At 39.6% G+C, this 23,276-nt stretch overlaps 1 long non-coding RNA gene across 2 annotated transcripts in view; it reads right to left on the bottom strand.

The window, feature by feature from the left end:
* Positions 1-23,276, bottom strand: part of LOC138743959 (uncharacterized) — a 29,429-nt gene that overhangs the window by 2,224 nt on the left and 3,929 nt on the right. The gene's annotated exons all lie outside the window — the stretch shown is intronic.

Consider the following 23,276-nt stretch of genomic DNA (forward strand, 5'->3'; position numbering starts at 1 on the left):
TAATCGAACAACATGACAATATGGTATTCATTTTAATTTAAAGTTCAACTCAAACATAAATGCAACATCAGCAGCACAAACATTTTAAGTGTGAATTTCTTTTTATATTAGAGATTCAGTCTGTCAGGTGCTTTAATGACACATTGGATCTTCTTAACACAGGTGCTCTGCTGGTCCTCTACTGTCTAGCACTGGTGATGTTTCCTGTGTGGCTAGATCTTCTGCATTTGTCTGATCCTGCAGTGTCTCTTGCATTTTCACCAGGCTCTTTCAATTCTTCCTCAGTATTTGACCCTCCTCTGTTCTGACCGTGTAGGATCTTGGATTTACATCCTCCAGAACTGTGACCTTTTTGTCCCAAGTGTTGGAATCTCTGAGTCTCACTGTATCATGTTGTGCCAGTGGCCCTAAGCTTCTTGCTGACTTGTCATAGTTTGCTTTTTGTCTCCATTGCATATGCTTTTGTTTCCATTCGACATCTTTGACATATCTGTTCTTGTTTGAGTTAGCAAATTAGGGAAGTGTGGTGCATTGTCTACGTCCCATCAGAAGCTCAGTGGGTGACATGCCATGTTCAAGTGGTGAAGCTCTGTAAATCAATAGAGCTAGATACGGATCGTAACCACTGTCTAGTGCTTTCTTGAGCAACTGTTTAACTATGCAATCTCCTTTCTCTGCTTTAACGTTTGACTGTGGATCTAGAGGAATTGAAGTAACATGCCAAAATTCATTTTCTTCTGCAAAGTTTCAGAATTCTCAACAACTGTAGCAAGGTCCATTATCACTGTAGACAATTTGAGGAATTCCATGTCTTACAAAGATCGATTTCATATGTTTGATCACACAAGCACAGACATATTTGGAAGCAGTGCAATCTCTGGACAATTTGATAGATAATCAATAACCAGCAGGTAATTTCCATCCATGTGGAACAGATCAGTCCCAACTTTCTGCCATGGTTCTGCTGGTACATCAGTTATTATCATGGGTTCCTTTGTATGATGTTTCAAGCAGGTCTCACAGCTGGAAATAATCCTGTCAATGTCACCATTATCCCATGTCAATAAACAACAGTTCTGGCCCTCTTCTTGAATTTTTCCATTCCAAGGTGCCCCTCATGCACCCTTTTCAGCATCTCTTGTCACAGTGATTGAGGAATGATAATTCTCTGTCTGAGTAGAAGCCCATTGACAACACTCAACTCAGCTCTGATGTTGTAGTATGGCTGACATTCACCTCTAGGCCATCCTCCATTCAGATTCTTGATGACCTTTTGTAGAATTGTGTCCTTTTCTATTTCAGCTGAGATCTGCTTGGATTTCATGTCATATATGAGAAGAGCTTCAGTGATCAAGTTCATGTGGAGATTCACATCTGCCTCTCTGGAACTCTCATCATGTGCTTCCACTCTTCGTTATTTCCCTGGATAATGCATCAGTGAATGCAATAGGTTTCCCTAGGCTGTACACCTTCTTGACTAGGCCTAATGTTTCACATGCTTTGTCACGCAGCAGTGATTCATGTCCTCGGGGACTATTGTGAACCTGAGGTGGTGCTCTTTATCTTTAACTTTCACCTTGAGTTTGCATGTACCCTTTGTGTTACTGCTCTGTCCATTGCTGGCTTTGCACTGTACAGGATTTGCATGGATGTATGGCTTTACCTTCATTGTTCTGTTGTCACATTCAAAGATCAAATTGACTTTTTCCTGTGTCCACCTTGAAAGGAATATTTGCTACGTTTGTATGTAATGATACAGTCCACTTGTCCTGCTTAACTCTGTTAATGTGTGGTTGTTCAGTGTCTGTTGCTTTATAATCTTCCTGCAGTACCATGCTAACAAAAAGTGTACCACTTAGAGCAGTTTATTCTATAGTGATTACAGTTTAATTTCTGTTTTGTTTCCCTTTGGAAAAATATTGCTTTGCATAATGATTGTGCCCTTTGCACTTATTACAGATTTTTCCATCGGCTGGGCATTGTTTTGGTGCATGTTGAGTTCCACATTGTTTCAAAATGAATGTCTCTCCATCTTTTTGCAGTTTCCTATATCTCATTTTTTTTTCTGTTTGTGCGTGTGGACACACAATGTGGCCATGACTATGCCTTCATTTTCACTGACTTTTGCACTATCACTGAACCTTTTCACATGCTGCAGAGCTAAATCACTGGTGTGGCATATCTTCACAGCTCCTGCTAATGTAAGCTCTGTCTCTTGCAGTTTCTTATCAATAATCCTGAACGCGGTTTGAACATAGATCATTAAATCTTGCAGCAATCCAAAATTGCATGTTCTTGGTTTTAATTTCAAATCTGTTAAAAAAAGGTATCAAAGCTCTCTCCCTGCAGCTGCATGCATGCGGGAAATATGTACCCCTTGAACATTTCTCTTTTCCTTGGTGAACAGTGTTCAACAAAGATCTTGATAACATGGTTGAACTTGCCTTGCCTTGGTGTTTTGTCTCAGCGAAAACAAATGTATTGAAAACCCACCACAGCATTGCAATCTTCCATGCATCAGGTCTGCTATTGAGTCTAATCACTTACAGGTCCAGCATGAATCCTTTTTTGAATAGCACGCACTTGTGATTGACATTTCCCATCCAATTTACAGCATCAGGACCTTCACACTTTCCATTTCTCTGCTGCTATTGACTGATTCTCACTTCTGTGATATTTCTTTTTATTGTAATAAGGAAAATTCTTTTAAAACAAATGTACTTTATTACCGATAGACTCAAGACCATGTGGAGGTACCCATCTTGAATCCAACTGAAGCTGCTGTAAACAAGTCTCTGACTTCCTCTAATAGTCAGGAGGATCACTAACACTTCATCATTTCAGTCCCATGATCCCATTGAATCTCATTTAAGAGGTAGCAGCAATGGCTTCTCTCAGATTATTACATCTGGAAACCCCAACAATCATCCCTGCCGGCTCCTCTTCTTCATCAACATGACCATATTGTCCAAAGATGTGGAGTGTCATTTCACCTTTCCTACACCTCTCTCTCTCTCTTGACATTTTTTTTTACAATATCTCAATTGTTTTTTGCAACATCCAGCTTTGTCATTTATTTAGCTTGAAAATTGGAAAGATAATCACCTGTCCTCATTGACTCTTGGTATTGACTCTCCAGCTATTTTCACAGATTTAACCATAAATGAAAAGGTCTTTAAAACATTAAATACCCAATCTACACATTATTAAAAGTAGAATCCTGCAAAGAAGGTTGAAAAAGGAAATTGGACAAAATGGGGCTTGCAAGAGAAAAGCCCTGAAATCCAAAATACTTTCTAAAACGCACCCATATTCTCAAACTGTATTTAACAACAAGATTGTCAATTAGTTTATATGAAACAAAGCGAGGACCGAAGAAATGCCAAGATAGAAACATTTTTGGTGGAATTTAATTCCATTTCCACCCAAGGAGGATGATCAATTTGATTATGAAATTGTAACAAGGACATAAGGTTGCGTATACCCAATAATTAAGGTTACGTTTACCCAATAATTAAATCTGAAATTAGGAAGTACCAAACCACCATTCCTTTTAGTCTTTGAAGATGAACTTTATTTAAATGGGGGCACTTTTCTTGCCATATGTAAGATGATATTAACAAATTGAGTGAGTCAAAGAATGATTTAGGAATTAAAATTGGTATCGACTGAAGGAGATATAAAAATTTAGGTAGCAGGTTTATTTTAATGGAATTAATGCAACCAATCAAAGAGATAGATAAAGAACACCATTTCATTAAAGACAATTTCACATACTTAAGTAAAGCAGAGAAATTTTCCCGATAAAGATACTTATGATTCTTCGTAATTGTAATGCCAAGATAAGTAGTTTGATCTTTCACAATCTTAAAAGGGAAATTAGAATTTGTTAGTACAGGGGAATTTAAAGGGAAAAGTTCACTCTTATGAAGATTTAACTCGTACCTGGAAAACTAACTAAATTGAGAAAGTAAGGATAATATGGAAAGTAAAGAAGTATCAGGGTTTGATATGAAAAGCAAAAGGTCATCTGCATAAAGGGAAACTTTGTGTTCAGTTCCCTTCCTACTTGATGCCTTAAATATCTCTGGACTCACAAAATGCAATTGCTAGAGGCTCTAAGGCCAAATCAAAAAGTAATGGATTTAAAGGGACTGCCTTGATGGGTGTCCTGTTGGCAAGTGAAAAGTTTTGATTGTTGTAAGTTAGTAATAATTAAAGTTGTAGTACACAACTATAATAATTTATTCCATTTAATAAAACATCATCTAAAATTAAAGTTTCCCCAGATTGTAAATAGATAATCCCACTCCACTCAGTCAAATGCTTCTTCTGCATCTAACAAGAAAACACATTTATTCTGGGACTGCAGAGGGAGGTGAATACAAAATATTCAATAAATGATATATATTAAAATAAGAATAATGACTTTTAATAAAACCAGTCTGATATTCTGAAATACCTGATGGTAAAATGTTCTCTAACCTTCAAGCCAAAACTATAGCCAAGATCTTCGTATCAACATTCAATAAAGAGATTGGCCTGCAACTTGATCTTTTCCCTTTTTCGCTATGAGGGATACCTAAGCTTCATTAAAAAATATTGGAAGATTGCCCTATTTAAATGAATCAGTTAACATAGAGCTTAATTGGGGTACAAACAATTTAGAAAAGGATTTGAAAAACTCTGCAGGATACCCATCCAGTCCTAGAGTTTTACCTGACTGTAATGAAGAGATAGCAAAAATAATTTAATCTTGTGAAATAGATTCTTCCAAACTTAAAAGATTATTCCAAGAAGGTGTGGGAATATTTAAATGGTCTAAAAATATATCATTAATCTGTTATTATTAATAGGCTCAGAGGTACAAAGCCTAGAATAGAATTCCCTGAATATATCATTTATTTTAGAATGATCTATGGAAATATTTATTAATTTGTCTCTGTAGAGCTCGTCGAAAGAATCAAAGACTTGTTGATCCAAACCAAGGCTTTTATTAGCAAAAGACAGGAGCTCTTCACAGGTGGCCGACCAGTCCGGAATGATCCGAACTGGCTAGGGACACAACCCTTTAAGGCCCAGGCAGTAGGCGTGGCTTAGCTCTCAGCCAATCGCTGTAAGCACAGTCTAGATACTCTATATACATTGGTGATAGATCTGTACTATCACAGTCTCTTAGCAAGAATTCCCTTCAATTGATTGGCCAAGATCTTGCCAGATTTTTCACCATAAATATAAAACTGACTTTTGGAATTTAAAAGTTGATGTTCAATGGGATAGATTAAAAGAATATTAAACTCTCCTTTTATATCATTCCAAATCTTTAACATGTGCATGTTGTTTAATCTGATTAATTTAAATTGATATTTCTTTATTAGACTTCTTCTTTACATTAGCAGTATAAGAAATAATTTGACCTTTAAGATAAGCTTTCAAAGTGTCCCAAACAATCAAACGAGAAATGGTTGAAGAGGAATTTGTGTTAAATAAAAAAAATAATCTGCTCCTCCATAAATTTCAAAAATTCATTATCTGAAAGTAAAGTAGAATTTAAACGCCAATGCTTTTTTGTAGGAGGGAGATCCGGAAAATTCATAGACAAAATAACAGTAGCATTGTCAGATATCAGTATACTGTAGCACTGCTAAAGGCAGAGCTGCTGAAATAAATGCTGTCCACACCAAGCAAGTAAACCAGTAACTGCCATTTATTCATACCGCGAGCATTCCTTTATAGGGGAGGAGACAGGCTAATGGGAATGATGTCATAATGCTACTGTGAGGCCTGGCCATTCCCCTGGCAATGTGCTCCTGCAGCCTGGAACTTCTGGGCAGTGGGAGGGAAAGCCCCTGTGCCATGCCGCGCTGGGTGTTCGCTACAGGGATTAGGCCCATCATATGCAGGGTTAACCCAGCCCCATACAGTACTATGATATTCAAATGATCAGGGCAATTAAGTCAATTGATAATCTATTTTTAAAAAAATCAATCCATGAGTATGATGAACAGAAGAAAAAAAAGAATATTCTTTCCTTTTAAAAAAAGCAAAACATCTGAGACTCCAAAATTTGATTAAAAAAAAGAATGAATTACAGAAGCAGATTTGCTCAAAGTAGCAAGTTTTGAGGAAGAACCATCCAAAACATGGTCTAACCACCAAATAAATTCTTTCCCCAGCACCAATGAATAAAATATCATATCTGCTAGGGCTATAAAAAACTTACAAAAAAATCCCACATCATCAACATTTGAGGTGTATACATTACCAAAAACTACCAGTTTATTAAATAATTTGCCTCTAACAATAATGTATTGACAATTTTTAATCTGATATAACATTATGGTGCATGAAAGGAATCTGTTGATTAATTAAAATAGAGACCCACTGGCTTTAGGATTGAAAGAGGAATGAAAAAAGTTGCCCTTTCCAATTTGACATTAAACAACAATCATCACAGCTATGAATACATGTTTCTTGAAAGAAAACAAACTCAGATCTCAGTTGTTTAACATGTGTAAAAACTTTCCTTCGCTTAATTGGACTGTTTAGATCATTCACATTCCAATAGATATTTTTAAATTAGTGTTATCAAGAAAACCAGGCATGAATTATCACCAAACTCCAACTGGCTACCTTGAAACTGAGAAGAAACACAGCTTACACAGAACTTAAAACCCTAACAACCTTGTAAATCCAGTGCCTTAAACCAAAATTCCCACCATGCCTCCCAAACAACCAGAATCAGAAGGTTGCTGGGCGCAGCAGCAAGGAGCCCCCAAAAAAGACACTTTAACCACCCAAATACTTCGGCTGTAAATTTGAATTATAGCTCCTTTTTTTTTCAAGAGTTATTATTAATGATTCCAGCCAATATAAACTTGTATTTAAAGCTACAACCACAATGATTTAAAAAAAAGTGATATATTTTCCCTTTCTAGATTATGTACTCTAATTCTCCTCATGTATCGTTTATCTATGATTAATAAAAAGATTGAAAAATTAAAAAAGCCTCAACCAAAGTAAAACACAAAGAAATTACATTAAGGGTTCACACTCTGGTCCATAATGCATGCGCATGACTATTCATACACTCTTTACCATGTCGGCTATAAAATGAAATGTGTGATTAACGCATTAATGTCTCAAGTGTTTCGAAGCAATAAGTATTCAAAATAACAAAAAAGTGTGCCAACAATACGAAAAGAGCAATGAATGTATAAATCTCCATCTACTCCCCATTTAGATTTGTAGGCTCAGTAGAACAAATAGCTGGAACACATACATGGCAAACTTTAAAGTTTGCCACGCATAAAGTGGACTATATGATTGTATATTATTATAACCATTAACCTTGTTTCCCACTGTCATCTAATAATCTGAGCGCTTAAGCATAGAGAAGCCTCAGTCAATAATGTTCAAGCTAGATGCTTCCCCTACTCTTCATTAGGTTATCAAAGCCATCAAACAGCTAAACCCAACAAAGAACCAGGGCCTGAGGGTACTGCAGCTGAGATCTACCAGTATGGTGGTAGTACACTGACATCATGCCTGCACCTGTTATTCACAAAGTCGTGGGGAGCTGCAGAACTACCACAAGACTTCAAAGACACATCCATTGTGACCATCCACAAGAAGAAGGGAGATGAGAGAGATTGGAACAATTATCGTGGCATCTCTCTTCTGTCAGTTGCGGGAAAATGCCTCGCAAAGATCACTCTGAGACGTTTGGTGTCCAACGTTGATGACAACATCCTTTCAGAAAGCCAGTGTGGTTTTGAAACAGGCCATAGTACAGTGAATATGATCTTCACACTGAGCCAGCTGCAAGGGAAATGTGTTGAGCAGCAGAGATGTCTCTATGTCAAGTTTGTGATCTAACCTGTTTCATATTGTATTCAAATTTGTGAGTTCTTAAGACAACACATGGATGAAGGAAAAGGTTCTTTCCTTTAAGGTTGATGTAAACAGCACATGGGGCATGCCATGAAGCTGCAAGCCTCCATTACAAATAACATACTGTGTCTTGCTCTGTGTCAGCCCCTGGTGGCAGCCAAGTATAATCAAATGGTTAGGCATTGCTAGTTGCATTGCAACCATGATCACTATCATTACATCTCCTTTCTTGAAACAAAAGTAGCTTACTTTTAACTAACATGTTTTCTTTGGCTAACTCTGCAATTTTAACTTTAACACCAAGAACTTATATTTTCATTATTAACAACATTTTTAAACTTGTTTTGTATGTTCACATCTACATACATTAAAAGTTGAAGAGTGAATAAGATAGTACTACTTCATTCTACAACAGGAGTCTTTAAATTTGCTCAATGAATCTTTTAGGAGGCTTCATGTGTCTTGACATTCTCCTGATTGATTGTCCTCGAATCTGAGTTGTTGCCTCAGACGATGTCTTCTCAGATGTGCATTCAGGTTGTTCAAAAGTATCCGTCTTTCCATCTACTGTGGCTGGTTCTATTTGAAGATCTGGATTATATCTTTGCAGAACACCACCTTCATCTGTCTGAATGGTGTATGATCTTGGTTGGACTTCACTAAGGATAGTTCTCTTCTGAGTCCATAAGTTTGTTTTGTCTTTTAGCCTTACTTGGTCACCAGTGTAGAGTTCCAGTAGATTTTTTGTTCCTCTGTCAAAGTAATACTTTTGCTTTTCTTTCTGTTGTTCTTTGAACTTCTTCACTTTCTCCCCCTCTTTTGTTTTTAGGTGGTTCTCCTGAATGGGTAGGTTTGATCTTAGGCTTCATCCCTTTAGGAGTTGTGCTGGCAACATACCACATTCGACCAGCATTGTGTGGTATACTTGCATGCTCTAGTAGAAGTCTGTTCCACTATCTTTTGCCTTGTTCATCTGTCTGTACTGATTTTTCCACTAGACCACACATGTCAAACTCTGGCCCATTTGGCCCGCAAGATCATTTAAAAAATGTATTAGAGGTGGCCCGCTGGCCGCCACGCCAGTATAGCGCATGCACAGTAATACAACAAATCCCAGAATGCATTGGTGTCAGCCTGCTAATCGCCCCCACCTCCTCTGTTTACGTTGCAGGGTCTCACCGTGGACTCTGGTTTTGGGGCCTGGCCAAGGCCATGGCCGCTTCCCAGCGCCCGGAACCGGAGGCCTCGGGCCTGACCTCACCAGGACCGTTGCCCACTCCCCCTCCCTGCCGCAGGCCGATCCGCGACTCATGGTGACAGGGCCGCTGATCCGCCGAGATGCCGCCCTGCAGCGAGAGCCGATGTCCCCGCACTGTCGTTGTCCAACCCGATCGCCCGCAAACCCTGCCCTCCTGCACACAGGCCTGAGTAAGTATTATGAACTTTAATCTCAGGATAAAACGATCTTCCAATAGTTTCATGTCACAGTGATAAATATATTCCTGGTTAAAAATGGTCCTGCACCTGGATACAAGCTCATAGGCATAAAACTTGAAAAGTGTGTAAATCAAAGGATATCTGTACCAATGGAAAAAGGGCATGGCAAATAACCCTGCTAGAGTTCATGCCCACAATCAGTCACCCATTTGATTGTTTCAGGAATCATGTTATTCTCCCACATTCTCAATAGCCCTCAGATTTTACTATTCGACAGCACACTAGCAACATTTGACAAATCCTCTATAGAGAAATATTATTTATTGAATATTTTATTTCTCATTTGTTAATGCTTCTGGAAAGAGTTTATCCAAAACTATTATTAAACATTTATTTTAATAAGAAAAAGTTTAACATTACATATGTTGAAAGAAGAGAAAACATGCAGATGTTGTTGAAAATTTTCAATAAATATTTAGTTCGGCCCTCGACTTAGTCCAAGTTTTTAATTTTGGCCCTCCGTGAATTTGAGTTTGACACCCCTGCACTAGACCATTGGTCTGTGGAAAATAAGGACTTGACGTGGTGTGTACAAAATCCCACTCATCGGCAAACTGTCGGAACTTTAAATTGCAAAACTGGGGTCTATTGTCGGTGAAGACCTCGCTTGCCACGCCATGTCTGGAGAATATTGCTTTCATATTGTTATTACAGCATCTGAAGTGGTGGTGTTCAGTTTACACACCTCTGGATACAGGGAGTAATTGTCTGTGATTAGAAGATCGTCCTTCCCTTGACATTTGAATAGGTCAGCCCTATCTTCAAGTAAGGTTTGTATGGTGTTGGGTGCGGCTTTAGTGGTTCTGCAGGATTGCTTGCTTGATATTTCCGGCATATTGTACAGTTTGACACTTCATTTGTTATATCATTGTTGATTCTTGGCCAGTACATCACCTCTCGTGCTCTTTTCAATTCCGAGATGTCCTCCATGGATCCTTTTTAGCATCTCTTTTCTCAGACTCTTTGGGATAACGATTTTGCTTCCTTTGAAGATGATGTCTTCAACCACTGATAGTTCCGCCCTGCAGCTGCAGTACTCTGAAACATCAGGTGAGCAGTCCTGCTTCATGTTGGGCCATCCATCTAAGATGTTTTTTTCTCATTTGTCTCAGTGTTTCATCTTTGTTTGTCTCTGACTTTATGAACTCCATTTTTGCATCTGATATGGGGAGTACAATTGTGATCATGTCCATGAAGGCATTCACGTCTTCATCCATTTTGTTGTTTGCGGGCTCTCTCGTGTCAGCAGCTCTATACAATGTGTAAGCTGTGTACATTAGTTTAGCCAAGGTGAATGCTACTTTCAGTCTATAGCGTGGCAGCCTAATCATCATTCTTTGTATTCTAAATGGACATTCATTTAATAGCTTTTGGAACAATGCAATCAAGTTTGTGTCCTGACACAAACTGATGAAACCTTTCACAGGCGTATGTGATGCTGAGCAGCTCCTTATCATTTTGAGCGTATCGTGTCTCCGTGTCTGTCATCGTATTTTTGCAGAAGAACTGCACCAAACCCACTATGTGATGCATCTGATGATATGTTGATGGGTCTCGCTGGGTCGTAAAACCTCAGAACTGGTTCCTCTGTGAGCAGTTCCTTTAGTTCCCTCCATGACTTTTCGTGCTCGTGATTCCACTCCCATTCAATGTTCTTTTCTGTTTGTCTTCTCAATGGAGCCATCTTTTCTGAGAGGTTGGATATGAATTTACCCATATAGCTGACCAGTCCATTAAACCTCTGTATGTCCTTTATGCATTGTGGCCTTGGCATGTTCCCAATAGCGGACTCCTTTCTGGGATCTGGTCACTGACAATAATATCTCCTACAAATGTTAGTTCTGTCGCCCTAAGCTGATATTTCTCTCTATTCAGTTTCAGGCTTGCTTTCCTTGTTGCTTCTCATCATGCTCCATTCTTGTGGTTCCCCATACTATGATGTCATCCATTGAGGTATCAACTCCTTCCAGGTGCTCATAGACCATGTGGATAGTTTTGTGATACACTTCAGGAGTTGAGGCAATTCTGAATGGTCACCCTAGGAATCTGTATCTGCCAAATGGACTATTAAACGTGCACAGTCTTGAACTTGCTTCATCCAATTTTAACTGCCAAAATCCTGATGATGCATCTTTCTTGCTGAAAAACTTTGCATTTGCAAACTGTGACATGATTTCTTCATGCGTTGGAAGCTTAAAGTGTTTTCTCTTTATTGCTCTGTCTAGATCTCTTGGATCCAGGTAAATTCTAAGTTTTCCATTCTTTTTGTCCACAACGACAAGTGAACTCATCCATTTTGTTGGCTCATCTATCTTCTAAATCACATTCAGGCTTTCCCTCCTGTCCAACTCTGCTTTTAGTTGCTTTTGAAGCACAAATGGAACTTTTTTGCATGGATTTATTATAAGTGGCACACGTTTATCCTCTCTGATCGTGTGTTCTCCTGGAAGGTAGCCTAGACCCTGAGAGATCATTGTACTCTTTCATGAGTTCATCATAGACCGTCTCTCCTTCGCTTTCCACCACAGGACTCTTCTTACCAGGTTTAGTTTCTCACAGGCTGTTAAAACTAGTATGGCCTGTACATCCTTCGGTATCATGATGAATGCTAGCATGTGCTCTTTGTCCTTGTGTTTCATTTTGACCATGCATTCTCCTTGCACTGGTATATCAGTAGCTAAATATCCTGTCACCTTCACTTTTGTTCCATACATCTTTGGTCTCGGTCTAATCTTCTTAAAATCAGTCTCTGATAATACATTAATTTGTGCTTCACTATCCAATTTAACTGAAATGTATATGTCATTCACTTTTAATCTCAACATCCAATCTGTTTTCTTTCTTGTTTTCAGTCACATCTACATCTACTCTATCTCCTTTTCATCTACTGCATGAACCTTGCTTTGTTGCACTTGGTTCCTACTGCAACGGGCATAATGGTTGCTTTTCTTGCACATGTAGCATGTGTTACCATATGCTGGACACTTTTTTGGTAGATGTTATGTACCGCATCAACGACATGGCTTTCCATTGTCCCTTTCATTTTTGTTCGCTGGCCACACCTCTCTTTCCACTTTGGCGTGCTTTTTGTTAAACGGTTTATGTCTGTTCCTGCTCACTGCATCCACATTGCAGCTAGTTTCATTGAACAGCTCTTTTGCCTACAATTTTAGTTTCTGCAGCTCTACAGAGCGCTATGGCTTTTTCCAGGTTTAGATTTTGCTCTCTTAGCAGTCTTTCCCTTAGACTATGATCTAGAATACCACACTCAAGTCTGTCTTTTATCAGTGAGTTGGTCAGTCCACCAAATTCACATGTGTCGCTTCTGTTTCTCAATTCAGTCACATATTGATCAATACTTTCTTCCATTTTTTGTATACATGTGAAAAATCTGTGCCTCTCAAATGACACGTATGTTTACGCATGCAGTGTGCCTCAAATTGTTCCATTATTTTTTCCAGTTTCATTTGGTCTCCTTCAGCAGCAAATGTGAAGTTATTATACACCTCCAGGGCTTCATCACCAATGACATGTAAGAAAACTGATGCTTTTACTTTATCACTTTTCTTGTCAGTTCTGACTGCCACTAAATACAATCCAAAATGCTGTTTAAATCTGTTCCAATTTTCAGCCACATTACCTGTCAGTTGAAGTTTCGCTGGTGGATGTAATCCTTCCATGTTTCCCTTTGTTAGCTTCTCTTCACTGATCAGTTGCTGACTTTAGATTTTACCTTTTAAAATATTTCCTTTTAATTTCTTTCCTCCACTTTTGACACCATGTTTCATCTTGTGAGTTCTTAAGACAACACGTGGATGAAGGAAAAGGTTCTTTACTTTAAAGTTGATGTAAACAGCACATGAGGCATGCCATGAGGCTGCAACCCCCATTACAGATAACATAATGTGTCTTGCTCTGCCCCTGGTGGCAGCCAAGTATAATCAAATGGTTAGGCATGGCTAGTTGCATTGCAACCATGATCACTATCATTACAACCAAAGCATTTGACACTGTCAGATAGCCTATGGGAGCTCATCAAAATTCAGTCCCCCCCCCCCCCCCCACACCTGACCAACATCATCCATCAGTTCCACAAAGGTATGGAGGGCCACATCAATATATGTGGTGAGTTGTCAGACCCATTTCCCATCAGAAATGGCATAAAACAGGGTTGTGTTTGGGCTCCTACTTTGTTTGGACTATTCTTCACTATTGTTCTTCAGGATGCCACATCAGACCTAAAGATAGGGGTCTCCCTACAAACGAGGGCTGATGGTGGGCTCCTCAACCTCACAAGACTGAGAGCAAAAACAAAAGTCAAGGACATTCTGGTGCACGATCTAAAGTTTGCTGATGACTGTGCACTGGTTGCCTGCTCTCTCAAAGACTTACAGGAGATCACCAGTCATTTTGCCAGTGTTGCAAAGAGCTATGGATTGACAATCAGCTTGAAAAAGACAAGTTTTGTACTATCCGGCCCCTGGCTCAAGCTAAGAAAACCAACTGTCTCAAATGGTGCCAACAAGTTTTGCCACCTGGGCAGCACAATAACATCCTCAGCTTCTCTAGATGTAGAGATTGAATCAAGAACCAGAAAGGCCTGATTTGCCTTTGGTCAGCGGAAAGATCAGGTTGGGTCATAGAACATCAGGATGGGCACCAAGTGCAAGGTGTACAGGGTTGTTGTCACATCAGCCTTGCTCGATGGATGTGAGATGGGGTGCCCATATCAGAGTCATTTACATCAGCTTGACCAACATTATCTATGTTCTCTGATGAAGATCACCTGGAGAAACCTGGAGAAACAAGTTCTCCAATATCGAGGCCATTTCTCAAACCGGAATGGCAGCAGTTTCAACTTTGGTGATGCCAGCCCAACTGCGGTGGGCAGGACATGTTGTCAGAATGCCTGACAGAAGACTGGCCACAAAGCTATCTTGTATGACCAACTGTCCAGTGGTACCCAAAAACCAAGAGCCAAGTGATTACATTACAAATATGTCGTGCAGCCTCACAAAAGCTGACATTGCCCCATCATCATGGGAGGGTCTGGCTCAAGATCGCTCATAGTGGAGGGACGCCATCAGAAAAGGTGTGGACGCTGCTGAGAAAGTGCCGCAACAGAGCTTCTGCCCCTGTTGCCTCTCCAGGCCTAACCTGCCTAGTATGTGGCAAGCAGTGCCTGTCAAGGATTGGCCTGTACAGCCACTCCAGGACACACATATCAAACCCCACAAACTGACTGAAAGGAACCGTCATCATCCTATGGGATGAATAGCCAGAAGATGATAATGGCTGTTAACCATGTTTCCCACGGTCATCTAATAATGAGTACTTAAGCATATACAACATTTCATGCACAATTAATAAGTAGTAACTAATTAATAATTAAGATAACGAATACCAAGCATTATTAAGATAAAATTAATGTATTCAACTTAACATTCTCATCCAAAAAAAATTAAAATGTAATAAAATTAATAGAAAGAGAAACAAACTTAGATAAATAAAAACCAAATGAGTACATTAACCCTTTGAATGAAAAGGGAGTAATTAACAAACTTCACCCAATCAAGAAAAAAACCAAAAAAACTTCAAAAACCAAGAAACAGTTCGTGCAAGACTTGATGCTGAAGGAAAGTTTTCCCAGAATTTTTGTACTGCTTCTACCAATTTCAAAAATTTCTTGTGACCATTGAAGGAAGTGATTCGGAGGCATGCTGGCATGCTGGCTTGAATCCTTTCTCAGCCATGACTTCTCCATATTCGAAACGCAAATTCATTACTTCAGGACAGACATCATCTACAAATCTAATCTGTTGTTCGCAATATTGAAGAATTTCTTTCCGACGTGCCTCATTGATTATGAGATCTTTGATTTGGTGGTGATGACGCTGAAGAATAACGTATTTGGGTTGCGTCCCGGAGCCGGCTTGGGAATCAAAGTGTGGTGTATTCTGTCGAGCTCAGGTTTGGAATGAAAGAATTCTTTCCCAAATACTTAATATTTCCAAAAGCATCTCTGAAAAGAAGTGGGTAAATTGACCAGATTCTGTATTTTTATCCAAGACCGAAATTCGAATATTCTGTCTTCTGCTTCTACTCTCCAAAGTCGATAACTTAGGAAGTTAATTTAAAATTGCGAGCAGACCGTCCCGAGCAAAGATCTTCAAATTTATCCACACCAGCATTGACTGTTTCCAAGTCTCACTCCACAGACCCCAAATGAACATCAATATCTGATAATGACTCCAAAACTTTTTTCAAGTGTATTATCACCGGCGCATGCTTGTTTGAAAGATCAGAAATAGAGTCCATAGTCAGAGTAACTGTCTCTTCCCCCTTTTTGCTGTTGTTTTCCATCTTTAGCGTTCCTCGTAGCCATTTTAAAATAATTGGCAATGATAGGTAACAAGGGGGAAAGGTATTAAAGTACTTCAATTGAAACGTTAAAAAGGAATGAATGGAAGAAATATTTTAAAAAAACAAAACAACAGGAGCAGCTAACTACTGCTGCTAATCCGTGCAGATGCCAGCAGGAAATCAACCGTTTATCTCAAACATGCCGAGAGAGAGCCAGTCATAACCTTGAAGCAAGATGTTACTAGGAGACAGCATGAAATATGTCAACATTTACTGGCTGCATGCAGAATTTGTTTGCAACTTGCATTTTAACCCTTACACATGGAGTTCTTTGACAATATATCTATTGAGTAGATGGGGAAAGCAGTTGATGTAGTGCATTTGGAAGGCTTTCAAAAAGGAGAACATCAGAGAATATAGAATTGTGGACAATACATTCAACCTGGGTTGAAAGTTGGCTGACAGATAGAAAACAAAGAGTAGAAATAAACAGGCTCTTCTCCAGCTGGCAAGCGAGATACAGCAGAAATGCTCAAGTTTGTTGATGATCTAAATCTAAGTGAGAATGCGATCACTGATGTGGCATCAAGAAGATAAAAATGATGGGACAACAACATGGCAGATGGAAAAATGTGCTATTAAGTATTTCAGTAGAAAAAATACAAATGCTTAGTTAAAAAAAAATGAAATTCATTGGGAAAAGCTGATATTCAAAGGTCGCTGTATGACTTCATTATTCATTTGATACTTAATCAATTTCAGCAATATTTATCACTGCATCAGGGAATATATTCAAAATGCCTCTGAAATATTGTCGAACTGTAGTGATTTTTGGCCGATTTTGACTTTGATCGATGTGTAAATTGGCTCAAATTCAAATCCAAACTGAAATTCAATGGTAATTGTCGAACCTCCAACTCGACGTGGCACCCAAATTTCTTTTTTTTTTTTTAAATTTTTTATTTTTCACACCATAAATCACATTAGCCATGATATACACTATTTCTTTTTCACACATATACAGTGACTTTTTCACCCCCCCCTTTCCTCCCAAACCACCCCCCACCCCCCCTCTCATCCATTTTAGGTATACAATCTAGGTTGCATTAAGCCAGTCAGACAATGTTGTCATTCAACAAAATTACACCAGAAATTCTACTGAGTCCATTCTTTTCTTTCCTTCTCCTTCCATCAACTTAGGTAATGTTTGTCCCCGGTAGGTTTTCGCTATTGTATTTAATGTAAGGCTCCTATACTTGTTCGAATATTTCAATATTATTTCTTAACCTATATGTTATTTTTTCTAATGGAATACATTTATTCATTTAAATTTGGTAGTTTCTTCCTTTTAATTTGGTTATGTATTCCATTAATATTTAAAGACATATAGTTCAGCGTAGCCCTTTTATATTTTGTTTATCTTCTCTTTCCGTTTTTCCATCATTACCTTTCCTCCTTTTCCATTTCTGTTTTCTTATTTTCAACTCTTTATAAGACAACATTCCTACAACATCCAACATTTTCCTTATTCTCCTATTTCTATCTTATTTATCCCCAATCTCCCCTTCACCTCCTGAGTTGTCCTTTATCCCTTGTCGGACAACCACATCTCCCCTCTCCATTTGGATTTGCGAATCCACTCGCAAGCGTCAACTGATTTTGCAGTGACCGCTATTTCCCCCCACCCCGCCTCCCCCAGAAAAGATTTCTCTTTTCATATGTCACAAAGGTCACTCTTTTAATTCCCTCCTTATTCTCTCTATTCCATTACCTTCCCTTATTAATTCTTGTCTATACTATCTATATTTTCCTCTAAGTACAGATACATTCATGTATGCTCATTGTCTCTATTCACTCTTATACCTCTTTACCCGCATACATATCAATCGTGATCATTTTTACTCTCATTACCCGTCTTTATCCCTCAGTCTATTTTTGTCTTTACCCACATACATATCAATCGTGATCATTTTAACTCTCATTATCCGTCTTCCTCCCTCAGTCTATTTTTGTAATTGTTCTGCAAATTTTCATGCTTCTTCTGGATCCGAGAATAGTCTGTTTTGTTGTCCTGGAATAAATATTTTCAATACCGCTGGATGCTTTAGTATAAATTTATACCCTTTCTTCCATAAAATCGCCTTTGCTGTATTGAACTCTTTTCTCTTCTTTAGGAGTTCAAGACTTATATCTGGATAAATGAAGATTTTTTGCCCTTTATACTCCAGTGGTTTGTTGCCCTCTCTTACTTTTTCCATTGTCTTCTCCAGTACCTTTTCTCTTGTAGTATATCTTAGGAATTTTACTACAATAGATCTTGGTTTTTGTTGTACGTGGCACCCAAATTTCAATGTAACCAAACCCTCCCGCCTGCCATTCCCTCTTCTTTCAGGGCATGGGTGACAATTCTTAATTCCTCTGGTTCCCTAACTTATATGATCCTCCCTAAGGTTCACTTCTAGGAGTGGTAACTAAGGATGCCTCCATGATTATTCTTGTCAGAATCTACAAATTGCTTGTGAGGTTATTGCTAAATAAAAGCTGACTAAAATCAGTCAAACAAAGATTTACATTCTGTCTGTATATTTCAATAAACTCTCATTTGTTATTAGCTTTCCCTTCCCTTCATTCTTGCCTGCCTGTTATGGTTGAAGCCTCACACCCAGGCACCACAGCTGGAATGTACTGCTGGCAATTGGTTGACACCCACTGACAACATTTCTCTCATTTGCCCATCGTAATAATGACTCCACAGCAGATGCAATATCGCTGGCTCTCCACTTAGTTCTGGATCACCTTTTCATCGACTACAGCTCAGCCTTCAATTCCATTAGTCACTCAGTTCTGGTCAGGAAGCTATAAACTCTGGGTCTCTGTACCCCATTCGGCAACTGGATCCTTGACTTTCTCTTTGGAAGACCACGGTCAGTATGAATTGGAAACAACATCCGTCTCCTCCTCACTGATCATCAACACAGTCACCACCCCAAGGATGCGTGCTTAGCCCACTGCTCTACTCATTATACACCCATGACTGTGTGGCCAGGCACAATTCCAAAGCTATCTTCAAATATGCCGATGACATCACAGTTGTCGGCAGAATCATAAACGACAAAGAGGGAGCGTACAGGAGGGAGATAGATCAGCTCTTTGAGAGGTGTCACGCTAATAACCTTGCGCTTAACGTTAGCAAAACCAAGGAGATGATTATGGACTTCAGGGGAAAGTGAATGTTTCTCCAATGAATGCTGCCTCAAAACAGTAAAGTTCATGACTGAGCATGACCATTAATTCTGATTCTGAATTGTAAGTCATAGCTGAAAGACTCTAGCTGGGAGAATGGTGCCCAGAATACTTGACATTGTCTTCAAAGTCCTTTCTCCTGTGGATGAACAGGAGGAACAGACCTCCATCTGGTTGTGGCTACCAGTTCACAGGAGTCTACAGAGAAATGCGCCAGCCCAGCAAACCGTCCTGCCTTCCTGGAGTTTGGAGGAATTTGCCTGCCAGAGAATCTTGATGAAGAGTGATGACTCAAAATGTAGACCGTTCTTTTTTCTTCCACTGATGCTTTTGACCTGTTGAGTTCCTCCTGCAGATTGTCTCATTCTGTAATCTTTTCAGCTGCCAGTATATACTGTTCAATCTTCGCTCTTAATTAAATTCCAGGTATCAATAATTAAATCAAAATTTAAAAAAACTGCATATACTGCAAAATTTGAAATAAACCAGAAAATGCTGGAAGCCTCAGCTGCTCACGGAGAAGGTTGCATGAAAGGTTGGTGCAAGCTTGAAATTAACATGTGGTCTCACCTTCTCAGTTCTGAAGAAAGGCTTTGACTTGAAATGATCACGCTACTGATGCTCAATGGCATCGTCAGGTCCAGCTCCAACAGTATCATCAAATTTGCAGATGAGACAACAGTAGTTTGCCTCATCGACAACTGCAATCAGTTGGACCTCAGAGAAGAGGTGGAAAATCTCAAGAAATGGTATGAGAGCAACAACTTCTCAATATGGACAAGATGAAGGAGACGATCGTGGACTTCGGTAGGACCAGGAATGACCACCCTCCACTACACATCAACAACTCTAATAGAGAGAGTGGAGAGCACCAAGTTCCTTGGAGTTCACTTAACTAGTGATCTATCATGAACACTCAACATCACTTGACAGGAAGACACAGCAGTGACTGTACTTCCTGAAGAGACTTAAGCGGACACGGCTACCAGCCACTATTACGTCAACCTTCTATAGGAGCTCTATCAAGAGCATCCTGCTACAGAGAAATGGATCTGAGGTCAATCCACAGGACCATGACTGGCAGAGATTATCACTGAAGTATCCCTCCCACCTCCCACCCCCTCTCCAATTAACGTGATCCACCAGGACCATTGTCTGAAGAGGGTGTGCAAAATCATTGAGGACCCCTTCCACCCTGCACACAGCATCTTTCAGCTGCTCCCACTGGGGAAGAGATACAGGAGGATCAGAGCCAGCACCACCAGGCTGAGGAACAGCTTCTTCCCAAGAGCAGTGAGAATGCTGAACGACCAAAGGAACTGCTCACACTAACCAGCCGAGACTCTCATATTCATGAAACATTTTTTAAAATTTATTTGTATAGATGAAATACTTTTCCTGCATATGTATTGTTTGTCTGCACGTGTGTTATGTCTGGTTGTGGATCTGCATGTTTTTGCACCGAAGACCCGAGAACATTGTTTCGCCGGGTTGTACTGGTACAATCAGAAGACAATAAACTTGACTTGACTGTTTCTATCTATATCGGTGCATCCTGACCTGAGGACCATTTTCAGAATTTCCTGTTCTTGTATCAATCCAGTCAATCCTCTTTGAGTTGCTTCCAATGCACTTATATTCTTCATCCAATAAAGATATTTCAGACATGGCCCCACTAACATCTTAAGTAATTAAAGTATCACCTGAGCATCTTTATATTCAATTCCTTCCACAATTCTTAATTTATTTTTGTCTATGGCTCCCTTTGGACTCTGCACAAAGTTAATGGACCCTGCACAAAGTTAATGGCCCTCTTTCCTATGAAGCAGGCAAGATTAGTTGGTTTCTTCCATACTTCCCTCCTACCAACAACAGTCTGTGGCCCCTATCAAATGCGATTTGGCCTCCAGGGGGCTGTAGGCCCCCGTTGAGAATGGCTGCCATTGGGAATGCAGGTTCCTTTATTCTCTGAGTTCTCTGAATCTCTAAGCATTCAGATTATATGTTTTTGTGTTGCTTTTTTTTCCCTTCCACTATTTCACTATTTCCCCACATTGTGTCTCATTTGCCAGGGCTTTGCAAAACCATGCTGCAGGGTCCCATAAGTCACATACACATCAGTTCTGAGTTGTTCCCTAAAGTCTGGCATGGGGGCACCAATGCCCTTGAGCGTAAGGCCCCGCAAGATGTGGTGGACACAGCCTAGAACATTGTAGGAAAAATCCTCCCCAAGAATGAATACATCTGCAGGGAACACTGGCTTCGGAGAGCAGCAACGATCATCAAAACCCACACGGTCTGTTCTCGCTGCTGCCATCAGGAAAGAGTTATAGGTGCCACAAGTCTCTGACCACCTGGTTCAGGGACAGCTGCACCTCCGCCTTCAGACTCCACAATGACAAATTCAATCAGAGACTCATTTAAAGACTGTTTCTTTTGCACTTCATTGATTTTTTTTCTTCTCTCTGTATTGCGCAGCCAGTTTGTTTATGTTTCTTCACTTGTTTACATGTGTATGTTGTGTACAGATTTTTCCCCCACTACTAATAAGTGTAATTATACCTCACCCGCTGGATAAAGAATCTGAGGGTTGTACTCTGACAATAAATCTGAAATCAGAAATCTCAATCAGAAGTTTTGGTAAATACTCCTTGCTGCTGTGCACGGGAGGGCATTTCTCGGACTGCCAATGGGTGGAAGAGATTATTCAGCATGCTGATGGACTCTGCACATTTCTTGCATGATTCTATGTACACTGTGTTGCTTACTATAATCAACTGCCTTGATGTCTGTGTGAAATCCTTTGACCCTAATTATCCTTTGCTCTGTTCTAATTGCTCAAAAGGCAGACCACGGCTTGAACTGTTTCCAGGACATCAGGAGATCTATTCATGGTCACTGACTGGCTGGTATAATCTGAGGAAGTGAATCCCATTGGAGTTCATTGGGAAAGTCATATGCAAATGGAAAATGGGAGCCCGTACCTTGGGGAAGCCAGCAATTCTCAAAAAGCTGCAAAGCTGTGGTCAGCTCACATAGGATAAAGAGACAGTCAATCACTAGGCATCTGTGAGATGCAGCTCATCAGTTCATTCAGTCTTATAGGCAGCCTAATTCTCATGCCCGTCTTGAAAGCATTGGCTATTTTGGCATCCAATGCAGAACCAGCTGAAGGTATCAATCGATATTGATTTACACAAGGAGGGAGAAAATATATATTTTAATGTGCTTGTGGTAAAACCATGGTGACATTACCTCCTTCAGGAGGCCTCATGTTATTGCCAGAATTGATTGCTCCATCAAAATCCAGCTCCGATATTGTAATATTTGGTTTGATACAAGTACTGAACGATGAAACATAAACATCAATAACACGGTCTATGGGAAGAGATATGGTTGTTTATTTCCCTCAACAAAATTGGTTGTGGGTCAGTGAGAAGTCCTATTTACCATAGTGTTGGTTCAAACTGTAAATACAACACAAGCAAGTAAATGGAATACAGGAGCTGCAATGAGAATCGATGGATCATTTTCGCATGATACTTGGCTCAAATGCAGCCTGTTGATAATGCTGCTATATTTATGACTCACTGAAAATGTGCCTTAAAAAGAACCAGACAAGACAGGCAGATTTTAATTTATCTGTGAAAGACAAATTGAAAACGGAAGATACAGAGGATTTGGACAGTTAACTCTGACTGGCTTTTAGTTCTGGAAGATCAGGCAGCTTTGGAATTAATGTAAGGTCAGGCAATTTAAAGTTGTGCTTCAGGAATTACTTTCACTTCTGTGATCAGTCCACTCATGGTATTAGCTGGGCAATGCATCATTTCTAAAGTACAACTATTTCGATTTGCAACTCTTGAGAAACTGGAGAGACTCAACAGGTCAGGCAGCAACCATGAAGAGAATGTTTCGTCAATGTTTCGGGTTAGCACTCTTAATGCTGGCTGACTTGGCGAGCCTCTTCATTTTCTCCATGCTTGCTTGAAATTCCAGCATCTGTTTTAATTAGGCTGACAAGCTAAGAGGAGTAAAACATGAGTGCAGACTCAGTGACTGAAGTAAAAACACAATTCTGGAGAAACTCAGCAGGTCAAACATTGTATCTTATAGAGCAAAGATCAAGTTACATAACCAACATTTTGGGCTTGAGCCCTTGACGTAGGGAGCGATGAAGAGCTCAAGCCCGAAATGTTGGGTATGCATCTTGATCTTTGCTCTATAAGGTACAATGTTTGATCTGCTGAGATTCTCCAGCATTGTGTTTTTACAAGATA

This window comes from Narcine bancroftii, chromosome 10 (assembly GCF_036971445.1).
Source record: "Narcine bancroftii isolate sNarBan1 chromosome 10, sNarBan1.hap1, whole genome shotgun sequence".
NCBI lineage: Eukaryota > Metazoa > Chordata > Chondrichthyes > Torpediniformes > Narcinidae > Narcine > Narcine bancroftii.